The following is a 10,510-nucleotide window of genomic DNA, read 5'->3' on the forward strand; positions in this document are numbered from 1 at the left end:
GAAGGGGAGTGGTGACAATCCACTGGAGAGCAAACAGTCGTACATAATTTTTCCACACCTTTCCAAATTTCATTTTTGTATATTTTATAGTATAAATACGTGTTTAATATAACAATGGATAATAAATATGTTTATTAAGTGTACTCAAAATTTGTTTTAACTGATAGAGAACACAAAAAAATTTGCTGACAACATCACTAATATAGCATCACCTATTGGTATAAGTAACACTTGGACCCAGAAATATGTATTCTAGATGAGATACAACTTTTCATAATATTACCAACAAGTGCTGGTCTCTCAGTCTCCAGGAAAATTGCAAGGGTGACACATGATCTTGAGTCCTCCTTGTATAGTTCACATTCTCCATCTCTGTTTCAGATTTTAGTTTGTCATTCAGTGTTTTGCTCATTATGCAATACCAGAAGTGTCTTAATATGTCTCTTCCTATCAACCCCTTTTCTAGAAATTGTCCACCGTGCTTCTCCCTTATCCATTCTCCAATTCCAGGCTGATTGGAAGAAGGCACAGTTTTAACACATGCAAAATTTTTGAGAAATCCTGGAAATGCCTACTTACTTGCAATAAATGGCTTAGAAAGGTAAGTTAATGAGTTTTCTCTTTTAATATTTGCTTCAATTTTATCACCCAAATACATGGTCTGAAAACAGGGATAAGGAAGGAGGTGTTGGAGGTTTGAATAGAGAGGAAACCTGTTATAGGACATAGAAATCCCTCACAGTACCTTTCTTAAATCTGAGTGATTCACAGGAGCTTCAACAGGACAATCCAGGGTGGTTCCTTTCATAATTTTGCAACTGGTGCAATGTGAAAATATATCCTTATTCTTTCATTTATATATAATCAGCAATGCTGTTTAAACTTAGTTTACCTGGACCCATTCAAATTTCATTGAATGAAGCATAATATAAAAAAATATTTTATCCCTTTCAGCAAGTAGATTTTAACTATGCATATGTATTGTGAATCACATTTTAAAAAATTTTCAATAGAAGAAAGACTCATGTTCTTCATTAGATATTCAGATTTCATCTCTCTTCTTTCCTTGTGTAGATCTTCTATGGTTATCAGAAAATCACCTCCCCCCAATAATTCAACCCTTTTACTCCCACCTCATAATTTTTTCTATTCAAGTGTATCATTCCCATCAGGCTGAAAAAAAGGTTGTTCACACACACACACACACACACATCAGGTACATTTATTTCTGCAAATTAAAATTGCTTTTTGCCACTCATTTTTTTGAAAGGGAAACTAAATTTGTAAGATAACAAATTTACCAAATTATTTTGTTTCAGTATTGACTATAGTATATTTGCTAAAATTATAAAATTATTTAGCATAAATCATGATTAAAAGTCCAATACCATGAAGGCTACTCCATGATTTTATTTTTATGATAAATCCTATATTGTTGCTTTTATTGTATTATATTAAAAAAGATAAAGACCTTATTTTATTTTGCTGTTCTATGAATTGATTCTAACTGTACAATGAATGAAATTCACAATGTTTTCGCTTCTCTTGGTCTATATTAGCATAGTTTAAATCATCCAGTACAAAATTTCTCCTAAGAATATTCTTTATATTTGGGAAATAAAAGGGAAGGGTCAAAAGAAGGAAGGAAGGAAGGATGGAAGGGGACTAAAGTTGAAGCTACTTTACCCAACGGTTTATAAGCAGTTACCTTTTTTTCCAGGCCTGAGATCTCGCCAAGCCCATACACCATGACTATTCATCACTGCTGTTTAAACTCATGAAAGTTGAGAGCAATGACTTGGTAATTCTGAATTCACCTGCTGAGCTCATCCAGTCATTATTTGGAACTTTGCAATCTCCCACATTACACATGCATACGCTGCACCGTCATTTACAGATGCAATGAGAGAAAACCTGATAAGATGAGTCTCTGGGAGAAGAAAAGGCATATAACAAACACAAAAATTAAAACACTCGGGAATAAGGTAAATACTGAGAGTAAGAACTGGGAATGAGACAAATATTGGATTAAGACAAATGCTGCTGCAGATTCCAATGTCAATTCTAACAGTGCTAGTAAAGATTGGGTTGTGTTGACTGTTGAAGATGAGCAGCTAAAACAGAAAGCAAGAAAAAATCTTCTAGGCTAGAATCTTATGTCACTGAAAGTTTCTGACTCAGGTGACTTAAATTATTAGATTATTAAAATAAACTTAAGCTCAGTTGGCTGTATCTTTAAAGGTTATCAAGCCTAATAAATTAATATAACAAAATAAATTTAAATTGACAGTTAATAATAAGTGAAAGTCCCCTGAGCCTCTAAAGTGTTTTTATTTATTTATTTTATTATAGAGAGTTAAATTAGCCTCAAATATTTCACACTTATACAGAATTTTAATTATAAAATACAAGGTATTACGACAAAGAACATTTCTGTTCATATAATATCAGCACTGAACCTATAAGCTCATATTATTCATTTTATTATCCTAATGTATTTTAATATATTCAGGTATAATACCATGATTATTGATGTTCATTTAAGAATATTTCTATTGGAAGAAATTAGGCAGATTAGTGTAACAGTGAAGGTCTAGACTCTGAAACCAGACCGTCTGAGTTTAAATGCAGATCCTGCCCCCTCTTAGGTGTGGATCCTTGGAAAACTTGAGTCAATTCAAAAGAAGGAGTACCTGGTCTTTCTTTCATTCTTGTTTTTTTTAAACCTGATCTTTCTTATCACAGCTTGCCCAAATGCAGGGCAGAAGGGGAGAGGTGGTGTGGGGCTTGAAAGTCTTCAGCCATCTAACATCAAAAATGGAGTCAGACTCTTTATTACCTTGTGTTATTTTGAGAATTAATTGAGTGGATTTTTCTAATGCTCACGACAATGCCTGACACTCAGAAAATACTCAGTGGATCTTAGCTCTTATATTTTACCAAAGATGTGGAATTGGAATGTGTCTAACTGTATGGCAGTGAGGGAAAAATGAGACATAGTCATGAGCTCAGAGGTTAAGTGTGCTTGACAAGAATGATGGGTGTGAGCACAAAATACTGAAGGGTACAACTGAAAGGCATAAGATGGAACTGAGAGGGAGAACACATGCATACCTCTATTCCTCATACCATAGTTTCTTAGGAAATAAATTAATTCCAGCATGTATACTCCCTCTGTGTTGCAATCAAGTTAACGTGGTCACAGTTCAGAAATAACCTTTTAAGTGAATTATGCTCCTTTCAATATAGAACTGTGGACAGTGCTTCACAAGGAGAATTGTTAAAGATGGAAAATCAAAAGAGAAAAATTCCAAACCAAAAATAGTTAAGTACATATCCTTCTTTGAAATCAAGACAAATATAGCTAAATTATATGTTGTGCCCTCATACTGTCACGTAGGAACAAGTTGAAGACAGTGTCCCTTGGTCTCTATTTAGTAGATTTGAAATACAAAACCATTTATGGTCTTTGTAAGCCATTAAAGCATGTATTTACTCTGTTATCTAGGAAATATGATAGACTTTGAAATGGTCTTTGTCTAAAAGACCCCAGATATCTTTGTCACTTCTAAGCCTTTCTAGACATTGGAATCTTCCTGTGTCCTGGAATTCTCTAGACCAAAGAAGCTGTGAAATCAAGTTGATATTAAACTAGAGTTTCCAACATATGTTACCTCAAGAATCCGCTACACTCAAAGCCTTGCAGTGTAGACAAGCTCTGTGCACCACAGTCAATTCTTAACTCCCAGATTCTGCCTCAGGTCGCGTAGACGCACCAAGAATATATTTACAAGGAATAGGCTTGCAAAAATCTATCTTTAACTTAAATGCACTAAATATTGGGTCAGTGTTCTAGGAATTTAAATGGGATGTAAATGTTTTTACTTCACTATAAAATAAATACATGTTATATTATATAGATACAGGTGACATTGAGAGGGATTTCCTAGTGATCCAACAAGAAGCAGTAGCTGTATTAATCATCACAGAGAGTAGAGATTTTTTAATTTATTAAAGACTAGAAGCATCTGTGTTAATATTTAGCACTCTATCATATCCATGTTTCCATTAATAGCATCAGTACTCTCCCATCAACCAAGCTTAAAATTTTGTATACACTTTTGTTTGATCCTAAACATTATTCACCATAGAAGTCTAGGTTGAAATTTAGAGATTAAATTTAGCATTGGTTACTCCCACTCTATGGGAATTCTCTAAACTAATGTGAGTTTTGTATTTGCTATTGCTTCTTTAGCTGCTTTAGCTCTCTGCCATATATAAAACACTTAAACACCCTTTTTCTTTCCTTTATTTGTTTCTGGAACCATTTACTACTTGTGCTCTTTTTTGGTACCTTAACCATTATTGTTATGTGGCCCATATTTTATTCTTAAACTTCCAAATTGTGGTGTTATTCTCAGGCCGCATCTTTGTTCTTTACCTATTTTCTTTGATGAATTCATCCACTTTTATAGTTTGAACAAAGATACTATTTCCAACCTCAAATTCTCCCTGGAAACTCAGTTATACGTCATTCAGTGACCAACTGGTTAACTACTGGAACTTCAAAGTCAACATGTGCAGTTATAGATAACTTAGCTACATATTGACTCCTCTCTGGATTTCCTTATTTCATTTAATGGAACTCTCTTTCTCCACTCAACCAACTTGAAATAGTATTTTTGATTCTCTCTCTACCTGGGAAACATGTCTGTTTACACTTTCAGTTGTGTGCTTTTTGTAGCTGGAATATCTTTTACATCTATTCCTTTTTACAATTTCTATTACTACCACCTTAGTTCAGTTACCAATAGCTTTTCAACAAGATCCTTCAAATAGCCTCTTCACTAATTCCACCCACCTAGAATCTCTTTTCTTTATTAACACGACACATTATGTCAAGTCAAATATTTCTAAAGAACAATCACCCTGCTGGAAAAAATATTCACTATCAAATCCTGTTCTTCCTGAACTTCAAAGCCCCAGCTTGCTTTTCAACCTGTGTCCAACTCATTTACATACACTAAATGTTGCCACCAAACAACACCACACACAGTTCCCTATACATTACTTGTGTTTTCCGGCTCCACAGCTTGTGCCTTCTTTTCCTTTCTTTGTAATTTCCCATCAGTTATAACATCCTAGGCTGTCAAAATTTTAACAATCTCTGGAGGTCCAGATCAAATACTATTTTCCCAGTAATGCACTCTTTTATGTTCCCTTCTAAATTGAAGTTAATCTCTTAATACCCATTGTACTTTGTTTGCAAAATTTTAAGTAGAAATTGCAGGATTTTTCATTTTAGTTATTTGTCTTCATAATGTTCTCTCTTACCAAAATGTTAGCTCCTCAAAACAAAGGTTGTGACTTAGTTATTCATGGCATTTCTCTCATGGCCAATCATGATGCCTTTCATGAAACAGGCACCCTTTATAGGTTTTTGTGAGTGTGTAAATACCTTAAAGTTGTATTCTAATTTAAGAAATGAAAAGACTATTGTGTAATGGTGATAAAGTAACTGAACAAGGTCATACAGCTTGTCACTGGTAGAGCTGAGCCAGAATCCCAACACACAGAAGAAAAAATAAGTACAGAGAATAGATGGCTTCTAGTCCCTATTTCCAGTGCCATATTAGTTAGGATTTTGTTCAGTTATAAGTGAATGAAAATACAACTGCATGATAAAGCAGACAATAACAATATGCAAATATTTAGCAAGTAAGTATAGATTAGAGATACTGATCAAATATTTAAGCCTGTCTTATTCGTACTTTTATGCTTGAAAACAAAATTTGAACAGATATAAATAAAGTATTTTCATTTTTCTGGAAATCTCAATTGCATTGCTGCTGCAGAGAATCACCAATTATCCAGGGACCAATTAGCCTGTTTGTGGATTATTTACACCCTGTGGATTCTTCTTCTTCGCTTTTCTCCTCTTCCCTGCCTTTTGACCACTTCACAGTTGTCAGACAGAAGATATTAAAGAAGCACTGAAAAGTAAAAGAGCAGAAAAGGTAAAATTAAGACTCTGTTACTATACATTAAACAGAATCGTGTTACTATTAGCTGGCTAAATCTTTTGAATGAAATGCCAGACAATTGAGCCAAAGAGTAATTAATTTATTACAAAAAAGTTTCAAATTTATTTTATTTTTATATATCTTTATTGGAGTATAATTGCTTTACAAGGTTGTGTTAGTTTCTGTTGTACAACAAAGTGAATCAGCTATAAGTATACATATATCCCCATATGCCCTCCTTCTAGAACCTCCCTCCCATCGTCCCTATCCCATCCCTCTAGGTCATCACAAAGCATCATATTTGCAATTGAAGCAACTGACAAAGGATTAATCTCCAAAATATACAAGCAGCTCATGCAGCTCAATACCAAATAAAACAAACAACCCAATCCAAAAACGGGTGGAAGACCTAAATAGACATTTCTCCAAAGAAGATATACAGATTGCCTACAAACACATGAAAAGATGCTCAACATCACTAATCATTAGAGAAATGCAAATCAAAACCACAATGAGGTATCACCTCACACCAGTCAGAATGGCCATCATCAAAAAATCTACAAACTATAAATGCTGGAGAGGGTGTGGAGAAAAGGGAACCCTCCTGCACTGTTGATGGGAATGTAAATTGATACAGCCACTGTGGAGATCAGTATGGCAGTTCCTTAAAAAAGTAAAACTAGAACTACCATATGACCCAGCAATCCCACTACTGGGCATATACCCTGAGAAAACCATAATTCAAAAAATACATCTACCACAATATTCATTGCTGCACTATTTACAATAGCCAGGACATGGAAGCAACCTAAATGCCCATCAACAGAGGAATGGATAAAGAAGATGTGGCACATATATACAATGGAATATTACTCAGCCACAAAAAGGAACGAAATTGAATTATTTGTAATGAGGTGGATGGACCTAGAGTCTGTCATACAGAGTGAAGTAAGTCAGAAAGAGAAAAACAAATACCTTATGCTAACGCACATACATGGAACCTAAAAAACAGTACTGATGAACCTAGTGGCAGGGCAGGAATAAAGACGCAGACACAAATTTAATTTAAATACTCAATTGTCTCATTTTAAAAGCTCAAGCTAGCTGAATATGCTGATTTAGCAATAATAATACAAATCAAATTGGGGGATTATTCAATATTTTATTTTATGCTATCCTGCATATTCACAGTTTGTTAATAGCTTGTCAAATGAACTTTACTAAGGTTCACTATGACCTTTTATTGTCAATCTAGAATATTCCTGTGCAGTTTATTCCCTGACAGTTCCCAGTGATGTGCTTCTATTCATAGGGAAGTTCCCAATACAATTGGAAAAATCCATCTTCAACTACTAACATGCACTTTTCTATTTATGTACAATTGGAAAGGGTCCTAAAAATCAATTTGTAGTGTTGCCCATTGGGGAATTAATTCTTCATACTTGAATTTCATTTTGGCAGAGAGGAATTTACCTGAGCACATTTTAAACATTTTCTTATGCACATGCCGTGTCCTCTGTCATTTTGGGCCAACTCTATACTGGCAATCTCTGTGGAGTTTTCTCTTTTCCCTGGAGACCTCTGCTGTGTTTCATGAACACAATGCAGAATTTCCCCTCTCAGTTGTCCTGGAACTATTCTTTTGTCTCTAAGAATAAAATTCTATTCCTGACATGTAATGATTTTCTCTATACTTGACTGTGTAGACCCAACTTCTGATAGTTTCTCCTTTTGTAACTCTTCTATCACATACGTTGTTTTCATGAAATAACCCAAAATCATAAAGTATATGATTATTCAAACTGTTGCTTTATCCCATACTATTTTAAAACTTTAGCTCATCCATTTTTACTTTCTTAGTAATTTTTTTAACCTAGTGCCTTTGGACATTTGTGCCCAAATTAAAAAAAAGGGGAATCCTTGAATTAAATTGCAAATGTATTCTAATGTATTCTGTGCACTCGATTGTATCTCAAAATCATCCAAGGAAAGGAAAACATTAGATTTCCATGCTGAATCAGGAAACAAGAGAGTGTTTCGATCTGGGAACCATGAAATTTTGATAGTAGATATGATTGCACTTTCTTTTGCAGTGTTTTATCAACTGGGTAAAATTGTGATTACTCTCTTTTGCTTATCCTATTAAAAAAAGCATTGACGAAATACTATTACATATTTCCCTTACTCTTAGAAAGTTTATCAACCCGATTTTTAAAAATTTTTGTTTTTAACCTGTAGAATTCTGTAAAGAGTGAAATAACAAAAGATCAAATGAAAGCTGTACTCTGATGCCAATCTTCCTGCATGTTGGATTTCTTTATTCTTCATTCTTCAGGCTTCAGTTTAGCATATACATCACTCCTCTAGAAATAAAAGTAAAATAATGATTCCTTATATGGATACAGTAGTTCATAGCTTACATTACCAAATTTACTATATCACCTCCAAACTTGCAACAGTCCTGTAGGAAATTTAGTGTGGTTTATTCCCCATTTTATTGATTGAGTAACTGAGGCAGAAAAGAGGTAACTTGTTAGGGAAGCAAAGTTGAGAGGCCACTTTTGTACTTGATTCTTACATGTTTCTCTAAGTTAAGCTGCCTTTTGAAAATAAATAAAACAATAAAAACTTTATTTGCCTAGTGTTTTAAAATGTGTATAGGACTTTCATATGTATTCCCCTTTTATTTTGGCAGAGTGTAGAGGAGAGAAAAATTGCTTCCTACTACAGAAAAAAATTATGTCAATCTTTGATTAGAGACTGATCATATGAAATAAGAAAGAACATGGAATAAGGTAAATGTTCTCGGAAGAGAAATATGTTTAAGAGAAGGATTGGATATTTTTTCTACAATATTTTAATTTTTCCTTTCAAAGTAATGTTAAAATGTATAAAGAACGAAAAAATCACTGAGAATTTTTTTGCTTCTTGTTTAACGTGTTGATTTTCGATTGCTACTACATGTAATAAATGCTTTCATGTGTTTGGAAAATATAAAATATAAAGTGGAAGTATTTTACATTTTCACAGGGTTGTCAATGGATAACTGTTTTTTAAGAGAGAAGGAGAGATTGAGACACATGTGTGTAAAATTATAAAAGACTTGGAAAACAATAAGAAAGTCTGCTTTTTGCAATATGGTTTTAAAGTGTGCATGAGGAAACATCAGTCAAAAAAAACATTTCATGCGGGATTTTTAAAAAAATCAAATTTAAAATATATTGCCTTGTTTATTAGATGGAAATCATCTTAATAATATACTCAAAGATAAATGGAAATGTATTTTTCAGGATGAGGTTTAACAGTATGCTGCATCTGACAGAGTGATTATTGACGATAATGGTAAAGTTCAAAACATCAAGAAGTTAAAATACTCTGCCAAAATACCAAAAATGGTGGAGAGGAAGTGGAAAATTATGTGAAATGTTAGGGATGTTTCATTCTAGTACCTTGACCTCATTATATTATCAGCTAAATATAAAATACATAGACCAGATAAATGTCTCATTAAGTATTTCACAGTTCTTTCTTGGAAATTGGTAGTGGTCTTGAAAATGAAAAAGAGAAGATTTTTTACGTAAAAATATGGTACAAAAAAGTATTTCACTGAAAGTTTTTATTAACTCACCAATGCATGGTGGTGGTTATTGTATTAATTGCTTTTACTTAAAGAAGACAAAGATCTATGCTACATACAATTTTTAATACAAAATATCTATCCCATTTTAGATTTAGGTATATTTTCAAGTTTTCAGATGTGGTCCAAATTAGAAGCTCCCCACCTCCAATTCTGAGAAGGCTCTCCTCAGATAATACCATTTTTTACCTTAATTTGACATTTATTCCTACCTACATATACTCACATATTAATGCATGGAATACAGAAATGGATTTCATACTGATATTTACTTATTTCTATTTTTTATCTAAAAAATTAATGTGAACACAACACAAGAAGGTATGGATAAGGAAAACAGAATTACTTTACAGGATAAAAATAAACTTTCTCTGACAATTAATTAATACATGTAATATTAATTATTTCATGTAATTAATATATCCAGTCTCTTCCTATAAAAAATTGGAAAAATTCCATACAATGAATTATTGCTGTATTTCTAATTCTGGTGAAGTTCCCATTGCTTTGAGATATACTTAAATATGACAAGGTGAATATGATGACACCACTTTTCTTTCAAAGACGTAGTCATGCTGAAAATATCTACCTAGAGGACAAGTCACAAAGCATAGAAAACATCATAAAGTATGCTTGTTAACAATAGAAAAAATGAATGGAGAAGAGAGAGAAGGGTGTCAGATGAGAAGTGCTCATAATACCTGCAATATATAAACACCAGGCTTCAGTTTCCAAGACAAGTGAGTCTCAGATTGACAGATGGTGGATGATTGCTTCTGGTGGAGCGAATGATAGTTAGTTTGCAAGTAAAAGCAGATAAAGGAGCACATGAATAACTGAAATCTTTGGT

The sequence above is a fragment of the Eschrichtius robustus genome, chromosome 5 (genome assembly GCF_028021215.1).
Source record: "Eschrichtius robustus isolate mEscRob2 chromosome 5, mEscRob2.pri, whole genome shotgun sequence".
Taxonomy (NCBI): Eukaryota; Metazoa; Chordata; class Mammalia; order Artiodactyla; family Eschrichtiidae; genus Eschrichtius; species Eschrichtius robustus.